The following is a 21541-nucleotide window of genomic DNA, read 5'->3' on the forward strand; positions in this document are numbered from 1 at the left end:
AGTCGTCCCCACGCCGGAGCCCACCGAGAGGCTGGTGTTCCTTCCCCATTTCTTCCGCGAGCTAGGGTTTCCACCCGACCCTTTCGTCCGCGGGCTGATGTATTATTACGGGATAGATTTCCATGATCTGTCCCCGAATTCCTTTCTCAACATCTCGGCATTCATCATCTTGTGTGAGGCCTTCCTCCACATCCATCCCCACTTCGGGTTGTGGCTCAAAGTCTTCAACATGAAGCCAAAGGTAGTGGATGGCCAGCACGCAGAGTGCGGAGGAGCCACCATGAGCAAGCTGTCCAACGTATCCTGGCCCAAAGGCACTTTTGTGGACACAGTGAAGGAGTGGCAGAGGCAATGGTTCTACATCACAGAACCTCGCGGCACCACCTGGGCCGCAGCTGTCGAATTCCGCTCCCGCGCCCCCACACGACTCACCTCCTGGGTCGAGAAGAGTTCGGACTGGGGTTCCCCTAACGAGGTGATAGCGCTGCAGACGCGCGTCCAGAGCATGTCCACCAAGAAAGTCAAGCTCGTTGATGTGATCCAGGTGATGCTGGTTTGCCGGATCCTTCTGTGCCAGCGCTGAAGCCATCCTCTGTGGGAGTTCAACCCAAAGAAGGATCAGACTCTGGTGAGGCTCTTCGAGACTACTCACGAAGGCGCATGGAAGTTGCTCTTTAAGGGCAACGAGAAGCCACTGGCCACAGATTCAGACCGTAGTCACGATTGTAGACACCTCACCAGTGAGGTATGCTATTTTTCGATGCATCCCCAATTTAATAATTTCAAGGATGATGCCTGAGCTTATTATTACATTTCCAGGACTGGATGGAGAGGGCGAAGCGGATCCAGTGTCCGGCTCCGCTACCTGAACAACCGATTATCTCGCGTCTAGCGGAGATGCTGGTGCCGGCGCCTCATAAGGCGCCGGAGAAGAAGGCCAAGAAGAAGGCCAAGGGGGCCAAGGGTGGCCCCCATTGCAAGGGCACTTTGGACGTGGCATCCGAAGATGATGAAGCCCATTCGTCTGTCCCTGAGGACAACGGCGAGGAAGAGGAGGAGGAGGAGGAACAACCCTCCCCCTGAGGAGAGGAAGAAGAAGAGGGCGGCTTCGGCGCATCTGGAGGCGGACACGCCCAAGAAGGGGAAAAGCGTCCCAGAGGTCAACACCGCGTGGGACGTTGACAGCAGTCCAGAGAGACGCCCCGGCGCTAAGCCCCCGGCCGCATCGTAAGTGACACGGCTCTCTCATGCGCACATTCGACCCTTTCTCTTTATTATTATGACATAGTTAATTGTGCTATTGTAGTCCGGCTCGTGACTTTACCCAGCGATCCTCATCGGGAGGTTCGCTGGCTCCGTCGGAGATGGCGAGCATGTCGCCACCGCCTGCTTATTCTCCCGGTGCCAGGGACGACACCGAGGTGTTATCTCGGAGGACCGCTCCGAAATGGGGAGGAGCCCAGGACGCTGTTCGGGAGGCGCCACAGGGCGAGACCTCCACTGCCGGACACATGGGGGAACCAATTGAAGGAAATATGCCCTAGAGGCAATAATAAAGTTATTATTTATTTCCTTATTTCATGATAAATGTTTATTATTCATGCTAGAATTGTATTAACCAGAAACATATACATGTGTGAATACATAGACAAACAAAGTGTCACTAGTATGCCTCTACTTGACTAGCTCGTTGAATCAAAGATGGTTAAGTTTCCTAGCCATAGACATGAGTTGGCATTTGATTAACGGGATCACATCATTAGGAGAATGATGTGATTGACTTTACCCATTCCGTTAGCTTAGCATTTGATCATTTAGTATGTTGCTATTGCTTTCTTCATGACTTATACATGTTCCTATGACTATGAGATTATGCAACTCCCGTTTACCGGAGGAACACTTTGTGTGCTACCAAACGTCACAACATAATTGTGTGATTATAAAGGTGCTCTATAGGTGTCTCCGAAGGTACCTGTTGAATTGGCGTATTTCGAGATTAGGATTTGTCACTCCGATTGTCGGAGAGGTATCTCTGGGCCCACTTAGTAATGCACATCACTATAAGCCTTGCAAGCATTGTAACTAATGAGTTAGTTGCAGGATGATGTATTACGGAACGAGTAAAGAGACTTGCCGGTAACGAGATTGAAATAGGTATTGAGATACCGACGATCGAATCTTAGGCAAGTAACATGCCGATGACAAAGGGAACAACATATGTTGTTATGCGGTTCGACCGATAAAGATCTTCGTAGAATATGTAGGAGCCAATATGGGCATCAAGGTTCCACTATTGGTTATTGACCACAGAAGTGTCTCGATCATGTCTACATAGTTATCGAACCCGTAGGGTCCGCATGCTTAACGTTCATTGACGATATAGTATTTATGAGTTATGTATGTTGGTAACCGAATGTTGTTCGGAGTTCCGGATAAGATCACAGACATGACGAGGAACTCCGGAATGGTCCGAAGATAAAGTTTGATATATGGGATACTAGTGTTTGGTCTCCGGAAGGGTTCCGTAATTCACCGGAAGGGGTTCCGGATGTTTCCCGAAATGTTTGGGTACGAGAACACTTTATTTGGGCCAAAGGGGAAAGCCCACAAGGTTTTTGGAAAGCGCAAAAGGAAGTTTTGCAGAGTCTAGGGGCCAGACGCCAGGGTCCCTGGCGTCTGGGTCCAGACGCCAGGAACCCTGGCGTCTGGCCCTTGAGTCCGAGAAGGACTCTTGCCTTTCGGGTGAAACCAACTTTGTGGAGGCTTTTACTCCAAGTTTCGACCCCAAGGCTCAACATATAAATAGAGGGGTAGGGCTAGCACCCAAGACACATCAAGAAACACCAAGCCGTGTGCCGGCAACCCCATCCCATCTAGTTTATCCTCCGTCATAGTTTCCATAGTGCTTTGGCGAAGCCCTACGGGGATTGTTCTTCACCAACACCGTCACCACGCCATCGTGCTGCCAGAACTCATGTACTACTTCGCCCGTCTTGCTGGATCAAGAAGGCGATGACGTCATCGAGATGAACGTGTGCTAAACAGGGAGGTGCCGTATGTTCGGTACTTGATCGGGATGGATCGTGAAGGTGTACGACTACATCAACCGCGTTGATAAACGCTTCCGCTTTCGGTCTATGAGGGTACGTAGACATACTCTCCCCTCTCGTTGCTATGCATCACCATGATCTTGCATGTGCATAGGATTTTTTTTTGAAATTACTATGTTCCCCAACACCAATCCCCATGGAGATTGGCGTAGAGGGCCGTATCCAGTTCGGCCCTCAGCTAAATACGATTCCGGACGCCCATATGGCTCCGGAGTCGGGCGAGCGGCCCCCTTTAAAGGAGGGGTATGCGCCACTCCCACCAGTGGCCCTTGTCCGTCCAGGGGCGCCGGATAACCTGATGGAGGCGCTTCGAAGCGCCTCTATCATGGACGAGCACCGTGTCCTTATGGGTGCGGTGATCGAGAAGATTCAGTCCGCCAAGGGTGGACTGAACGAAGCCTGCAGCAACCTGTTGGCAGGTTTCGAGGTAAGAAAGAGAAAAACCCCGTGTAGCCAGTAGCCCCTGAGACGTTGTCCGGTGTTTGGCAGGAATAACTGGACAGGGTATCAATTCTTCTATTGTAGGAGACTAACGTAGTATGTATGAATGAACAGGCGTCGCTGTTCGCCATGGCCTCCCATGCTGCCAAAGTCTCTAAGCTGAGGCAGAGGCTGGAGCGGACCGAGAACGAGCTCGGTGAGGTCAAGGTTCGGCTCCAAGAGAAGCAAGGTGAGTGACTACTTGCTGTTTGTTTAGAAAGGACAGGTGTTGTATATTGACCGCTGTGTTTTAATATGTGTAGGAGCCGCGATCGAGGTCGAGGCCCCGAAGAAGGCCCTGGGCGAGGCCGAGGAGAAGGTTGTCCAGCAGCAGGCCGCCCGTAAGAAGTCCAAGGCATGGGTCAAAGAAATCCAGCAGGTGCTGCAGGATGCGGTCAAGAAATGCGAAGCCTTGGAGCATGATGCATTGGTTCAAGGGACCAAAGTCACCAAGGATCGTCAAAGCATGGAGACCGCACGGAATGAGGCCCAGGCTGCCCTCCAGGAGGTCCAAGAGGCCAAGAAGATCACGACGGGTAAGGCATTTAAGATGCAAAGCAAGTATGCAGCAAAGCAGTACCTTTTACTAACCCAGGTTCGGAGTTCCCCAGGAGCATTTGCGGATTTGCCACGCAGTGTATCAGACGTCACAGAGTTCTACCGAGCCGAAGGAGGGGGTTTTACGGAGAAGCTATTCTGGTCGCAGTATGCGGTGCCAGAGCATCCCGTGTCCTTCACCGATCAGCTGAAATAGCTGGTGGAGCTGCATAGGGTGGCCGAACTAGCCATGAAGGATTTCATAATCCGGCTATGGCCAACCGAAGCTATGCCAAGCAGCTACTTTGGACTCGTGGGGCGAATGGTGAGCGCCTGTCCTCGGCTGGACGTCGTCAAGCGCTCGGCCTGCATTGAAGGTGCGCACATGGCCTTCGCCCATTGCAAGATGTGGTGGGCGAAGCTGGATGTCGTCGAGGTGACCAGAGGGCCACCGGAGGGCAAGGAACACCGCACACCCAAATGGTATTTTGTGGATGTCTTGGAAGGTCCTCGTCTTGCGGCGGCACAATGTTCGCAGGATATTGTATTTGAGTAAATGTATGTGTGTTGCCTTTGCCTTGTATTACTGGAACAAAGCCTGTTTTTAATGTAATATTGTTATGCTTTGAATTGTTTCCTCCTATGCGGCCATTTTGTATGTAATCTAAGGGTTGGCCAATCGTCGGCTTTTGCCCTCACGTAAGTAGTACAGATGTGTTCGGGATGGAATCTAAACAATCTTGATCCAATTGTATGGTCCTTAAAGGAGTTGTTTAGCACAACGAACAAGGCAATCAAACTGTACGGCTTTAACGCCCTCACTTAGCCATAGGAGTTTTATAATAAAGCATAGGTGCAGCCCCTGGTTCGAATCAGGGGCTGTCAGCATCTGATCGGGAAGTGCTGATCTTTTGCATAATGCGTAAAAAATCTCCAACGATTTGTGACCCTCGAACAGCTGACCGGCTCTCGCCGTATCATGACAGTCAGTTTTTGGCTTTCTCTACTGAGGTGCTCATCTGGTCAAGGTCAGGGCATAATCGCAGTAGTTCTCCCTTTACTACCCTAACCGATTTAGCGGAACATAGGGTAGCAAGCACAGGAGCCGGGCAACCCAACTATTGAGCAAAGAGATGATTCGGAGCCAATGCATATAATGCTAAATTTGGGGTGCCGGACTTATCTTTAGGGATTGTTCGGGCTTTGTTGCCGTATATTGGGGCGATGGGGAGCCCCTGGCAAATATGACACGTATCAGAGTGTACGACTGCTAGGAAATAAGAAATATAAAGGAAAACAGAGGGAAAACAGAGATAGGGTCCAGAGCTGTTGAACTTGGTTCATGAACTGTTTCCATTATAGTTGGGTTTATGCGTCCAAGCACATTGGTACAAGATAATGCAAAAAGCAACCAACTATTTGACAGGCCATACCTGAAGATGGATTGCGTGTGGGTCCTGAAAATGGTTAGCCTCTAGGGCTTCCCATGTACGCCTGTGCTCCGTGTCAACCCGGTGTGTTTGTCCTTTGACGGGGTCGTTAATCAGGCCGTCGAAGGAGACCCCCATAGGAGAAACCTGAAACAAGGAAAAATAGATGGTAAAGTTATATGTGTGTCCGGGATCAGTCTGGCCGAACCGTGGATGCGGGATAGCTTGTGCCTCCGTCGATGCCCATGGAATTTTGAGTGCGTAGTTATGGACGTGTGGTATGAATGCCACTACCTCATCAGGATTGGGACGGAGGTCGAATTGCTAATCGAGCTCTTGACGAGCCGCGCTGTCCTGTTGCAGTGTGGTCCGGACCCTCTTAATGATGTCCATGGGCTCGACAACCAGATTATGCTGCTGCTTGAGAAGGCCGCTTTGTACCTCTGCTGCTAGGGCGGCGGTGTGCTCCTCTGTCTGGAGGGAGCGTTCTGTGTTTCCGTTGACTGCTATGACGCCGCACGGACCGGGCATCTTCAGCTTGAGATAGGCATAGTGTGGTACCACGTTGAATCTAGAAAATGCGGTTCGTTCGAGTAATGTGTGGTAGCCACTGCGAAAGGGGACGATATCGAAGATTAACTCTTCACTTCGGAAGTTGTCCGGGGAACCGAATACCGCCTCCAGCGTGATTGAGCCCGTGCAGCGGGCCTCAACGCCTGGTATGACTCCTTTAAAGGTAGTCTTTGTGGGTTTGATTCACGAGGGATTAATGCCCATCTTCCCCACTGTATCCTGATAGAGCAGCTTGAGGCTGCTACCGCCGTCCATTAGGACTCGTGTTAGGTGAAATCCGTCGATGATTGGGTCGAGGACCAGTGCGGCTGAGCCACCATGCTGGATACTAGTTGAATGATCTCGAGGATCGAAGGTGATCAGGAATGATAACCACGGATTGAATTTTGGGGCGACTGGCTCTACCGCGTAGACGTCCCTAAGTGCTCGCTTACGCTCCCTTTTGGGGATGTGTGTAGCGTATATCATGTTCACCGTTTTGACTTGAGGGGGGAATTTCTTCTGCCCTCCGGTGTTCGACTGCCGGGGCTCTTTGTCCTCGTCCTCACTTTGTGATCCCTTTTCTTTGTTTTCGGCATTTAACTTGCCAGCCTGTTTGAAAACCCAATAGTCTCTGTTGGTGTGATTGGCTTGTTTGTCTGGGGTACCATGTATTTGGCATGGACGATCGCGTATGCGATCCAGGCTGGATGGACCCTCGCTGTTTTATTTGTAGGGCTTCTTTCGCTATCCGGAATCTGGCGTTAACGATGGTGTCATCGGTGTTATCGCCATTGCTTAGGCATTTGTGTCTGTTGCGCCAGATCCTTCTGGAGCTGTTGTTGGCCTCGGAGGGGCCTTTCTCGCTGGCTGTGTTTTTGCTACGAGCCAGCCAGCTATCCTCTCCCCCGCAAAAGCGGGTCATGAGTGCCGTAAGGCCTGCGATGGACCTCAGTTTCTCTTGGCCGAGGTGGCGTGCTAGCCATTCGTCACAGATGATGTGTTTGAAGGCCGCTAGGGCTTCGACATCCGGACAGTCAACGATCTGGTTCTTTTTGGTTAGGAACCTAGTCTAGAATTTTCTGGCTGATTCACCAGGTTGTTGAACTATGTGGCTTAAATCATCGGCATCGGGTGGCTGGACATATGTACCTTGGAAGTTGTCAAGAAAGGCTTCTTCTAGATCCTCCCAGCTGCCGATGGAATTCTCGGGTGGACTATTCAGCCAGTGTCTAGCTGGCCCTTTGAGTTAGTGGGAGGTATTTGATGGCGTGGAGGTCGTCTCCCCGGGCCATGTGGATGTGGAGAATAAAGTCCTCAATCCATTCTGTGGGGTCAGTTGTTCCGTCGTATGATTCAATATTGACGGGCTTGAATCCGTCGGGGAATTCGTGATACAGCACCTCGTCTGTGAAGCATAGAGGGTGTGCAGCGCCTCTATATCAGGCCGCATCATGACGCACCTCTGATGGAGTGCATCTGCGGTTATCGGCCCAGGTGTGACTAGGTTTGTCACGCCCGAATAGGTAGCCGTCATCCCGAGTTGGGAAGCATCCTCGTGATCCGTAGATTGATCTGGCGTGTTCTGCTCTGCTGTCCAGCTCCCGCCGAAGGTCGTATGTAAGGTCCCGAGCTGTTCTGTCCCTGTTTTTGCGAGGTGGTGGGGCGAGCTATTGTTTGGCCTGAGTTGCCGCTTTATCCCGACCGCGGGGTGGTCGGTCCGCCGCACTATCTCGACCGTGTGGTGGTCGGTCCGCATTGCGTGAGGGAGGTATGGGATTTAGTGCCTCCTCATTGAACTAAGGTAGCAGTCTACGCTTTGGGTAACTCTTGGCTGGGCGCTTGAGGCCGTATTCTTCAGCTGCCAGAACATCAGTACACCTGTCAATGAGCAGGTCTTGATCGGCCTGAAGCTGCTGCTGCTTCTTCTTCAGGCTTCTTGCGGTGGCTATTAGCTGACGATTGAAGCACTCCTACTTGAGCGGTCCCTCGGGTATGATGAAGTCCTCATTGCCGAGGCTCTCATCATCCTCGGAGACTGGATGATAACTGTCATCGTTGGGTCATTGGGCATGGTCTGATTATCAGGGTTATCTTGCCCGTTGTCTTGTTCCTCCTGTTCGGATGCAGCCCCGACAGGGTCTTTGTTATTTCGACGTCGCCCTGAGTGCTATTCTCTCCGGTGCCAGTATTCCCGTCATTTGAGCAACGAGGCTTAGAGCGGCGTTTAGGGCGCCGACGCTTGGACTGTGTCTCAGGAGGTTTATTCGCAACTGGATCTCCTTTGTCATCGTCGCTAACTTTTTTAGGTGTGTCGACCGTGTACACATCGTACGAAGAGGTGGTCGTCCAACGTCCAGTAAATGGAGGGGTTTGGGCTTGCTCCTGGTCGGCATCGTCGTCCATACCATCGATGTCTTCGGAGCCGTAATCGAGCACGTCGGTTAAATCATCAACAGTGGCTATGAAGTGGGTGGCGGGCGGGAAACAGAATTTTCCATCATTAGCCTCTGGCTCGAACTGAACATAGTTCGGTTGTGAGTCCTTCTCTAAGGACAGGTTCTTTAAAGAGTTTAGTACATCACCCAAGGGTGAATGCTGGAAGATGTCTGCGGAGCTAAATTCGAAAATCGATAACCGATCCAGCTCGGTGTCCGTAGGCGTACCCGATTTGGAACTCATAGGTGGAAACGAGTCCAGAGTTCCATTGACATAGATATCGCAGGGTGCCGAGTCCGTGTACGGCTCCAACGCCGGGTACTTTGTGGCTTCGGATGGCACGATTTGCTCCGGTTCTAAGGCTGTTGCAGCAGCAGGGACCATCCGTTGGAAGTGATCCGGTGACAGATTTAGGTCATGTTCATCGGAGTGAGGGGGAGCGATCGCTGCGGTCTCAAATCCATTGGAGATCAAGTTTCCACGGATATCCGCGACATAGTTCAGGCTTCCAAACCTGACCCGATGGCCAGGGGCGTAGCTATTGATTTGCTCCAGATGGCCGAGCGAGTTGGCCCGCAGTACGAAGCCGCCGAACACGAAAATCTGTTCGGGGAGGAAGGTTTCTCCTTGGACAGCGTCACTGTAGATGATTGAAGGAGCCATCGAACCTTTCATGGACGGCACAATGGAACTCTCAATGAAAGCACCAATGTCGGTGTCAAAACCGGCGGATCTTGGGTAGGGGGTCCCAAACTGTGCGTCTAAGATCGATGGTAACAGGAGACAGGGAACATAATGTTTACCACGTTTGGGCCCTCTCTATGGAGGTAATACCCTACATCCTGCTTGATTGATATTGATGAATATGGGTATTACAAGAGTTGATCTACCACGAGATCGTGATGGCTAAACCCTAAAAGCCTAGCCTATATGACTATTGTCGTGGATTTGTCACGGCAGATGTCCTTAGTGTCAAGACTTAGTCGCGAGGCCAACGCATCTATGTGGTAGCTTGAGAGGGGTTGAGTGGGACGAGAGACGCAGGGCGGATCAACACACAAGACAAGGATTTAGACAGCTTCGGGCCCCGGGAAACATCATCCGGAATAGCCCTACATGCTGTTTGTGGCTAGGTCTCATTATCATCACGAGGGAGTCGCCGTAAACCGGCTCTCCTCTTTGTGTCTAGCCCTAAGATTGTTTCTCTTGCTTGTCACTTGTCCCTCTTTGGGGAACCCTGCCCCTCCTTATATATGTTGAAGGGGCGGGTTACATGTGGAGTCCTATTAGGATTAGGACTAGTCTATCTCTAATACAAACCGGATACAAGTCCTGGTCTTAACTCCTTGTAAGGTAAATATTCCTCATGCCTTTCCTCTTAAACCGGCCCACCATAGTATGAACCGGCCTTCTGGGCCATGGGCCTCGTCATCCATCTAACCCGCCCGCCGGGTTACTAATGAACCGCCAAGACCGGGCGGGTAGCCGGTGAACCGCCAAGCTCCGGGCGGATTACCAGTGAGTCATCCAGTCCGGCCGGTTTATACTTCCGGCCGGTTTATGCCACTGGGTATACCCCCGACATTAGCCCCCAGTTTAATTTGGATTTATCCATGTTAAACTAATCTACAACATAAACTCAAGAGCAAATTTGACAGGTTATGCTCCGGGTTAAAAATTCTTGTAAATCGGCACCTGATCATCCTTGTCATTTCCTTCTTCTAGAAAATCCGGTTTAATAAGCCAGCTTCATACTCAATTTGCTTGCAGAAGATATTAAGAATAAAGAATCCATTTGAATCGGCCTTCAATGCTCTTAATTTGACAAAAATATTGGTCTTCAAATATTCAACTGATATCAGCCGGTTTGAAAATATAGAACTTGCCGGTTTATCATTGCCAAAATTGCCGGGTTATAAGAACTGATGATCCCGGGTCATGACCGTTTATAGACACCGGGTTATGATTGTTACCAATGCCGGGTCACACAATTGATCTTCCTGATCTGCTCAAAATTGAAAATTTTGAAGATGTTCCTCCTTTACATGCATAATACATGTAGCCCCCAAGTCTTAAGAAGAGAATATAGTGATAACTTAAGACTTGCTCCAATCAGTGTTGCAACCTTGAAGAAATCCGGTTTGTTCATCTCAATCATATAAACTGAATACTCCATATATGTAGCCCCCAAGTGCCGGGTTGTCATGCTTGCAGCAACCTGGGACTTATAATTTCCTGATGCTCATAAAAATTTCAACCAGTGTAGCCCCCAAGGGTCGGGTCATTAATGCAAATAATGAGCAGGGACTTGAATTGTTGACAGGAGCAATTGGTAGCCCCCAAGGGCCAGCTCATTATGATGTGATGAGTCGGGTCTTCAATAAGACTAATAAAAATGACTTTGCATTAGCCCCCAAGTGTCATGGTGCATGCTTGCAGCGACATGAGACTTGCATATTTGATATAACCTTCAGTTGAATAATGTAGCCCCCAAGTGCCGGGTCGTGAGCCTGCAGCGACTCGGGACTATTCCTTCAATTGTAAAATAAACCATATCCATTGATAATATAATAGCCATTGTGCTAAAGCGACTTTGAAAACCTCAATAATACCAGTTATTAATAACCATAATAAAATACAGCCATGTTGGCTATTCAAGATAACATAATCCGGTATGAAAACCTTATTCATTCAACATCATAATGGAAATTCAGCCAAGTTTGGCTATTTGAATAATATAACCCAATGATTTATAAGCGCATGATTCCAATAGCGCAATCCAAATATATACTGGCGACTTATAGTCGAAAGCCAGTCCGGTTTAATAAACACCGGATAATTTCTCATCATATACTGGCAACTTATCATCTTAAAGCCATGCCGGTTTAATAAACACCGGACAATTTATCATCATACTGGCGACATATAGTAGAAAGCCAGGCCGGTTTAATAAACACCGGATAATTTATCGTCATACTTTATTCAACCTGTTTCTGCATACAACAAGTTTAAAGTGTCCTGGCGGTTTACCGCCGGACAGGTCATAATGCCCGACATATAACCTGGGTTTATAACCGAGGCTACACTTAAGAATAATCAAATATGAAATACATCATACCTATGACATTGAATCACATCGTTGGTTTACCAACTTTTTGTAGTAAGAGTGATAACCCCAATCTTGAGTAATGATAACTCCTTTCATATTGTGTCGGTTTATGATAAAACCGTACCGGGTTGTGATAAACACCGGTTTAACCATATATAATCCTGGCGACTCGTAGTCAAACCAGACCGGGCTGATAGTCTCCGGATTATAATTTGATCGTGTACTGACAACTTGTAGTTGAAAGCCGAGTCGGGTTGATAAACACAAGTTTACTCCATAATAGGATGGTAATAGAAAATCAAACCGGGCAGATAGCCTCCGGATTAAGATTTGACCGTGTTCCGCCAATTTGACAGTTTGAACTGGTTTAAAACTTTGTCGGTTTAAAACACAACAAAAATAAAAGAAACAGTTATCAAGGAAAATATTGAAGCAAAGGCAAAGATAAAACCATTTGCAAAAAGAGGCTTATTGAGCCGATCAGATGGTGTTACCATGGTCGGACACGACCAAGCTCCCCAATGGTGTAGCTATGGTTCAAGTCAGCCAGGTCCCCAAATGAAACCGTGGCATTATGCTGATCAAGAGGCGTGGCAATGGTTCGGGTTCGACCAAGCGCCCAAGTGATTCTATGGCCTTAGGCCGATCAAGAGGCGTGACTGGTTCAGACTTGACCATGTCCCCAAGTGATCTGGTGGCTTTCGCCTATCAAAAGGTGTTGCATTGGTTCGGACACGACCAAGCCCCCAAGTGATGTTTATAAAATTTTCAAGGGGTAAACCGGAGGCCGCTTTAAGACAGAACAACTCCGTGTAACCACGCATGATGTGAAAAGAACAAAGACCCCGCTTTATGAAGCAGAAGCCCCCATGTGATCAATAATATGTCAGGCCAATAAGGCGGGATACACATGTTTGAACTGCGCATCATGGCAGCAGGTCCTCTTCGGCAATTTTTAACTTTTTGCAAGAGATAAATTCTTCTTGAACCGAGATTTTGAACCGGATATTGAGAGCTTCAAAGCATTATGGGAGACAGCTTTCCCTTGAACCGGATTTTAAACCGGAATCTTCATTTTTAACCGGAAATTTTCTAACGGCCTTTAAACTCGAACTTGCGAGAAGTTAATTCCTTTTTGAACCGGAAATTCTTAAACCGGATTTGAGAGCTTCAGAGCTTTGTTGGAGAACAGATTTCCCTTGAACCAGATTGTAAACCGGAATCGTTTTCTGATGACCCGAAACTTCTTCATTGAGCCGGGATCTTGTAACTGTCATATACTTTCTAAGCCGGAAATCTTCTGACAGCACGACGTGAATCCGGGACCGGGTTATCTTTCCCTCCAACATATTGGGGTTCTTGACTTCACTGAAAAACCGGCAACATTTGCTAAGTCATATCACTGTAGCCCCCAAGTCTCAAGGTGACTCGAGGAGTTGGCTTGAGATTCTCCATATTTGACCGTGATATAAACCGGCATAACTTGTATATCATTGGTGTTGATAGCACGATGTGAATCCACAGAAGGTTGAGGTGATTGCGGCGGGTTATAAATGATCCTGTATGAGCCGTGTCAGCAACTCGGCCAATGGTTCCTTCCAACTGGTGATTTAAAGTTAACCAAACTGTAGTGGCGGCGACTTGTGTGCCTGCCCATTGAGCCATCCAATGCAGACGGCGGTTGATGATAATTTGCCTCCAATTTGAAAGAAAACCGGGCTACCCAAGCTGTGACTTGCTCATACTCAATAAACAGCTCATGCAGACAGGTGCAGCCCGATATGTTGATGTAGACCAGGCCTCGGGGGCGGCGATTTACGCGCGTCCATTGACAACGAGCAGACATGATCCCAGCAAGCCGATGCGGACCGGACCGCCAGGGCAGCAGCTTGTGTGCGTCCATTCATCATGTGACATGATCCGGTTTATCACCACGCGGGATATTATCAACCCATGCTCCAAATCCGTAGTATAAACCACATTTGTAATGAATAATGGTCCTGTATATAAGAAAGATACAAACCAACGTAATTGTTCTTTGACAAAAACAATATGTGTCCAAACTAGATTTAGATGGATTTCACCTGATATGTTAGGCCGAAAATTATCCGTCACGGACTTAATGATCACCGGATGAAGCTGAAATCAATCACGGGTTAACCGGCCGCAGTATGGTAAGCCGGTGCGGACGGGTGAACCGGTCGTGACGTTTGTAAGCCGGCGCGGACAATGAGTCAGCCGCATGCACGCACGGATGTAAACTGAACAGCGGGGCGGTGATTTGCACATGTATCCGTCGAGCAGCATGGCCCGGAGGAACACCAATGCAAAATTATGCTGGCACACACTCTATGTCCGCGGTATAACAATACCCTTGTCAAAAATAATTATCCTGCATAAAAACATTGCAGACGACGGCAAAGATAAATTTCTCTTTGACAAAAAACAATATATGCTAAATAAACAAACTTAGATGGATGTCACCTGATTTGCTTGGACGACTGATGATCATACTGCACACATCGCCAGACTTGTCAGGTCATAATACCTTCTTGGTAGACCAACTTTGATGTAATAGTTGGCATAGGAATTTGTGCACTTGAACAGTTTGATTCCTCTCACGAATTAATGATACATCATCATGCTTTGGCTAATCTGGCTATCGTCGAAGCTTGTTGTGTATCTGGCCTCAGCCAATATTATGCTGATCTTGGACTGTCTTGCTTGATGGGAGTACCAGTACACACGGAACGACGACAGCACCTGGATATTTTGTCAGAGCACTTGTGGAGACTTAATGGACTGCGCGATCACAAGCAGCAGGTTTTTTTATCGCAGATCAAAGGAGACTTTAGTTACGCGGCAAAGGCAGCAGCAAGGCGCAGCAGAGGCGCATAGACGGCGCGACTTCTGACGAAGACGGCTTGAAACGGCGGAAACCGGCCCGGCGCGACAGAGTGTGACTCGTAGCAGAAGACGAAGCGGCGGTGTTGGCACGGGCGCGGTCGCGGCGGCTCAACGGGGTCCATCAGAAATGGACACGGCGACTCACCCGGGGCGACCCAAGGTGGACGGCTCGACGGCGGGTCAGAGGCGCAGTAGGGGCCGTGGCCGTGCGACAATTGGAGGCGCAGCGATTTGACCCGGTGACGGCTGTGAATGTAGATGAGCCACCTTGAGGCAATTTCCCGTAGAAACGGAGGTGGCCTGCCACGACGGAATGGCAAGAGGCGTGCGTACCTTTATTACAGCAGCAGCTCGGTACTGCGGTGGCGATGATAGGCCAGGTCAACTCGTGACGGCAGGTTGAAGCGCAGTGCAGGCGTGGGGTCGCAGAGCCCAACTGTGTCAGAGGCGGGTGGCGGCAACGGCATCGCCGGAGCAGCGTCTTGGAGATGGCGGGTCACACAGCGGGCTTGGCGCAAGGTGATGGCGGAGTCCGCGCCCTTCCCTGGGTCTCGGCCAGCTTGACGGCACCTTGCACGCCGCGGGCGACTCGGCAACGGAGCAGAATCCAGGTCGTGGTCTTGCTGTACAGAACACCCCTTCCAAAATCTGAGTTACGAACAGCAGCAGAGTAGTACTATAGCAGTATTGCCTTTATGAGAATAGTAGCATAATTATCCATTGGAAATAGTACTTCTCCGGACCCCTTGGGGCTTAACCCTTGCCCACACGCACGTGTTGATGTAGATTGATCTGACGCGGTGTACGACAGCTGGAACACAATTCCTGTCGGCCTCGGCGATATGCGACTCTCGTGTGGTGTGGAATGGCAGTACTGGCGGCCGATCTCATCAGCCTGTGGCCCATAAAAAATTATGTCTCTGTCTCGGACTCGGCGGATTATCCGCCGCCTGCAGAACACATGGTCAATCTTGACGGATGAATTTATTGTTGATGTGAATTTTCCACGCCAGCTCTCGTCGAACCGGAAAATTGCAAACTTTTTGATCCCTGTGAAAAATCCCTTCAAGAACTCAACACCACCGTGCGCAGGCCCCATGGTGGGCGCCAACTGTCGTGGATTTGTCACGGCAGATGTCCTTAGTGTCAGGACTTAGTCGTCAGGCCAACGCATCTATGTGGTAGCTTGAAAGGGGTTGAGTGGGACAAGAGACGCAGTGCGGATCAACACACAAGACAAGGATTTAGACAGCTTCGGGCCCCGGGAAACATCATCCGGAATAGCCCTACATGCTGTTTGTGGCTAGGTCTCATTATCATCACGAGGGAGTCGCCGTAAACCGACTATCCTCTTTGTGTCTAGCCCTAAGATTGTTTCTCTTGCTTGTCGCTTGTCCCTCTTTGGGGAGCCCTGCCCCTCCTTATATATGTTGAAGGGGCGGGTTACATGTGGAGTCCTATTAGGATTAGGACTAGTCTATCTCTAATACATACCGGATACAAGTCCTGGTCTTAACTCCTTGTAAGGTAAATATTCCTCATGCCTTTCCTCTTAAACCGGCCCACCATAGTATGAACCGGCCTTCTGGGCCATGGGCATCATCATCCATCTGACCCGCCCGCCGGGTTACTAATGAACCACCAAGACCGGGCGGGTAGCCGGTGAACCACCAAGCTTCGGGCGGGTTACCAGTGAGTCATCCAGTCCGGCCCGTTTATACTTCCGGCCGGTTTATGCCACGCGGTATATCCCCGACAACTATGGTAATGAACGTGTCCTTTCCGGACTATCCCCTCCGGTTTATATAGACACTGGGGGGGTCTATGGTTTACATAGAGTCGGTTACATAAGAAGGAATCTTCATAGTCGGTCGCCAAGCTTGCCTTTCACGCCAAGAAGAGTCCAATCCGGACTCAGGTATAGTCTTCGGCCTTCATGTCTTCACAGCCCATCAGTCCGACCCATGGATAACAGGCCGGACGCCCGAGGACCCCTTAGTCCAGGACTCCCTCAACAATCTATAAACGTAGCTCCCTGAAATCTTCTGCTAACTCCTTTGGCAATCCTCCTGTTACTAAGGTATTGGCATAACTCTTTCGGCTCAAAGCGTCTGCTATGACATTGGCCTTTCCCGGATGATAGTGCAACTTCATATCATAATCCTTTATAAGCTCCAACTATCTCCTTTGCCTGAGGTTCAACTCCTTCTGTGTAAAGATGTACTACAAACTATTATGATCCGTGTACACATCACAATGGTTTCCAATAAGAAAGTGTCTCCAGGTCTTGAGTGCATGTACAACGGCTGCCAACTCTAAGTCATGTGTGGCATAATTCAACTCATGCAGTCGAAGTTGTCGTGAGGCATATGAAACAACTCTTCCGTCTTGCATAAGTACTTCTCCAAGTCCTAGGCGAGAGGCGTCGCAATACACTTGGAAATCCTTGCGTATATCCGGCAGGATCAACACTGGGGCTGTAGTCAAACGTTTCTTAAACTCCTGGAAACTTGCTTCCAATGGAACTTGGTGTTCTTCTTCAACAATGTCGTCATAGGATTCGCAATCTTAGAGAAATTTTCAATGAATCTCCGATAGTATCCCACGAGTCCAAGGAAACTGCGGATCTCTCCAACTGAGGTGGGTGCCAACCACTCAGTGATTGACTGAAGTTTGGTGGGGTCTACTGCCATACCTTCCCCTGATATAACATGTCCAAGAAATCCAACTTCCTTCAACCAAAACTCACATTTGCTGAACGTGGCATACAACTGGTGCTCCCTAAGTTTCTCGAGAACTAAGCGCAAATGGTCCTTGTAGCTGGTCAAACAGATCATTGATCATCAGCAGTGGATACTTGTTCTTGATTGTCACTTCATTCAACGCCCGATAATCAACAACCATCCTTAGAGATTTATCCTTCTTCTCAACCAATAGCACTGGGGCTCCCCATGGTGATGAACTCCGTCGGATGTAACCTTTCTCCAATAACTCCTTAATCTGTTTCTTGATCTCCTCCAGATCATTCGCGGGCATCCGGTATGGTCTCTTTGATATTGGCCCGGTGCCTGGCAACAGCTCTATCAAAAACTCTATGTCACGATCTGGCGGCATGCCTGGTAACTCCTTTGGAAATACATCTGGGTAATTCTTCACAACAGGCACTTCCTCCTGAACAACTCCCGTGAGAGAATGTACTTGGGTTCTCCTTGGCGCATGCCTGGATACATGCTTGATCCTTTTTCCCTCTGGGGTAGTAAGCAGAATTGACTTACTGGCGCAATCGATGTTTCCTCCATACATCAACAGCCAATCCATTCCTAGTATCACATCCAATCCTTGCGACTCCAGAATTATCAAGTCAGTGGGGAAAACATGACTACATATGGTTAATGGCAACTGAAAACATCCACTGCTTGCCATATACTCGAATCCGGGTGAGGTTACTAGCATATGTGTCTTAAGAACTCTAGTGGGCAACTTATACTTATCCACAAATCCCCTTTATATGTATGAATGTGATGCACCAGTATCAAAAAGAACGATTGCAGTAAATGACTTAACTAAAAACTTAATGATAACTGCACCCGGTTGCTCTTCAACCTCCTCCACGTTCACGTGGTTCACTTGTCCTTTCTTAAATGGATTGGGCTTCTTCCCAGAGCTCCCATTACCATTTCCGTTCTTCGTTTCAGGGCACTCCATGGCATAATGTCCAGTTTTTCCGCACTTGAAACAAGTAACGTGGCTTAGGTCCCTCTTGGCGGGTGTGGCTGGATTGGAACGGTTCTGATTGCTGCTTGCTCCATTCCCATTCCCATTCCTTGGGACAGTATGATTATGGGTACTTCCTCCATTGTGAGTGTGGCCTCCATGGTTATGGGTAAGCCCTCCCGAGTTCGGGGTAAAGCGAGGCTTCTGCTGAGCTCCTGAATTGTACTTCCCTTGTTCATATTTCCTCTTGCGGCTCTCTATCTGCTGATGCTTCCCTTCTATCATGAGAGCTTTATCTACCAACTCCTAGTAGTTGTTAAATGTTGCCACCATTAACTGCATACTCATCTCATCATTCAGCCCTTCCATAAACTTCTCCTGCTTCGCGACATTTGTGGCCACATCATTTGGAGCATAGAGCGATAACTTACTAAACTCCTCCATGTACTGGCCTACAGTACGGTTCCCTTGGCGTAAGTTGCGAAACTCACGCTTCTTCATGCTCATAGCTCCAGTGGATACGTGGGCTGTGCAGAATGCTTGCTGAAACTGCTCCCATGTGACATTGGCTATGTAATTCTCCTACCATGCGACTGCTGGTCCATCCAATTGGTGTGCGATAAAATGCACCTTCTCAGCATCTATGCAACCTGCGGTGATCAACTCCCTTCCAATCCTACGCCGCCAATCATCAGAATCTATTGGCTCGATGCTACTAGAAAACACCAGCAGCTGTAGCCTCAGAAAACGAGCTAAGTTGTCAACTGGTGGTGGTGGCGGTGGGTTGTTGTTGTTGTTGTTGTTGTTGTTGTTGTTGTTGTTGTTGTTGCCACAACTGCATCAAGGCATTCTGCTGCTGGATCAACTGAGTGAGCTCCGGTGGGAAAGCAAAACCGGGGTCACGTCTCAGAGGCATCTGATGGGTTTAGAGGGAAGAGATTAGAATAGAATGAGGTCTAATGAGAAAGCACTACCCATATGCACATGAGACAAACACAATCATATCATATCACTCAATCAATCAAGCAAGGGCATACAATTGGTCTAACTATCGTTACAGTGCTCGGACTACTAATATTTACACGGGGTACTACTAATAGTATTGGTAGTCTACTAGAAATTTTGATCGGTGGAAGACTCCATGATATCCGCTCCAGCTTTGTCTTCATAGTCATCATCACTACTATCCGGGTCGGAGTCAGTGTCGTCTATGATGATGTAGTCTTCAGAACGAATCTCCTTAGGTGCGTTGTCTTCTCCTCCTGGCGCGAGGTCTCCCATAAAAACTCCTAGCTTCCTTGTCATGTCGTCATTCTTCTCCACAAGTATCATCACTTCCTCCTTATATTCATCGCGTGTAGCCTTAAGCTCTTCTTCTAGCTCCATGGTCCTGATCATCGCCTTCTTCAAATCTATCATGCTTGCACACATTTGGTTCTCCTGGCGGCGAATGTGGTGGTTTAATTCCTGGATGAATGCTGCAATGGACCGGTCTTTCCTGGTGTTGATCATCTCCCATTGCTCATTCCGGCGCCCACATATCTGGTAGATAGTGTCCTACAGCTCCTGTTTGTAGACTTCTCCAATACGTCCTATAGCAATGTGGGCTGCCATACTCTTGCCTAGACTCCGGGTGGGTGCATCAAAGGAAAACTCTATGGGTTTAGTGACTGGCGTGAATGTCCTTCCTGGAACTTGAACTCGAATCATCCATCGCTCCTCTTCTGGTAAAGTGGCAGTATAGGTCCCGGTGAAGCTTGGTATTCCAATGTTCAGGTACTTAGTGACTTCCTTCAAGTGTCGTCCAAAAGGTGTGTCTTCATCCGGTTGTGCAAACTTGTTCCTCATATCTGCCATCCTAAAAAGTAGAAAATGGAGAGGAGTCAGAAATAAGTAGAGAAGAGTGGCCTATGGCTTTTCTTAGTGGTCGTGTCCTACATTCAGCGTGTGCTCTGATACCATCTTGTAGCGACCCGACCTCAAACGGTCAAGTCTCTGTGCTTCAGTGTCATCCCTAGGTCGGTAATGCTGACCCACACTGTACTCGAAGGATTTATAACAGAGTGGCAGTCACACACTTATTACATCAAATGTCTCAAGAGAGAACTTATTACGATAAATATGGCTTAAGGCCATCTAATACGATAACAGCGGAAGGCTTGGAAGATAAAGTGAGTCCATCAATTCCTACAGCATAGCTGTGTGCATGACAAACAACCTATCGCACCTTATTCCTCGTCTGAAAAGTCTGCAACATGATACGTTGCAGCCCGAAAATGGGTCAGCATATAGAATATGCTGGCAATGTAACACAGGAGAGTAATGAACAGATAAATACTATCACTACATGCATATATGGCTGGTGGAGCCTGTATGATTAATATGTTTTGTGAAAAGCCAATGTTTCCATACAACAAAGGAATATATTTTATTTAACTATCATGGTAGTTGAACAATATTGAGAAGGTTCCTCCAACTCAATCCCAATTAAAAGTAATTATCAACCCAACAAATTAATTTTAGAATGATGAGATCCATATGATAATCCAAGAGCCAGATACTCAAGATGTCCATAACCGGGGACACGGCTAACCATGATTAGTTTATACACTCTACAGAGGTTTGCGCACTTTTCCCCACAAGACTCGATCTCCTCCGTTGTATTTCTCGCACTGCATTGTGTTTGAGAAATGGATGACTGCGACACAGTATTTCAGAAGCATTTGCTCTCTACTCCGTGCGGAGCGGTACACCTACAATCCCCTACATCTGCTAGTCCACCTCTTCAAGAGCTCACGCAATCTACTCAACTATGCCAGAGCCCATAATGGCTTGTGGCTGCACACGGAAGTTTCTAGCATGAATAGTCTTATGATCCCTTTGAGCGTGGGTGGCGGACCGTAGGATGATCACACAGGTACTCCAGAATATCCTAGGATAACACTGGATTCTCCAGGTGCCCACAAGCAGTACACACAGATGTGTATTAAAGTTGCCACCATAAGTTGAACCATTAATTAACAACTCACATATGTTGTGGATAAACTCAAACCCAATCCACGTCTACGGGCATAGCATGGCAATATAAGCATAACGTAGAAGTAACTCCCAAGGGTTTGATAATAAAACAGGTAATGGGTTCTACCTTATTATCTACTTCCCAGATCCACATGTTAAGAGATCTTACTCATGCAATGTGTGAAGGTTGAAACTAATGCATAAGAACTGGGTGATAAAAGGGTATGATCAAAGTGTTACTTGCC

Source organism: Triticum dicoccoides, chromosome 7A, assembly GCF_002162155.2.
Source record: "Triticum dicoccoides isolate Atlit2015 ecotype Zavitan chromosome 7A, WEW_v2.0, whole genome shotgun sequence".
NCBI lineage: Eukaryota > Viridiplantae > Streptophyta > Magnoliopsida > Poales > Poaceae > Triticum > Triticum dicoccoides.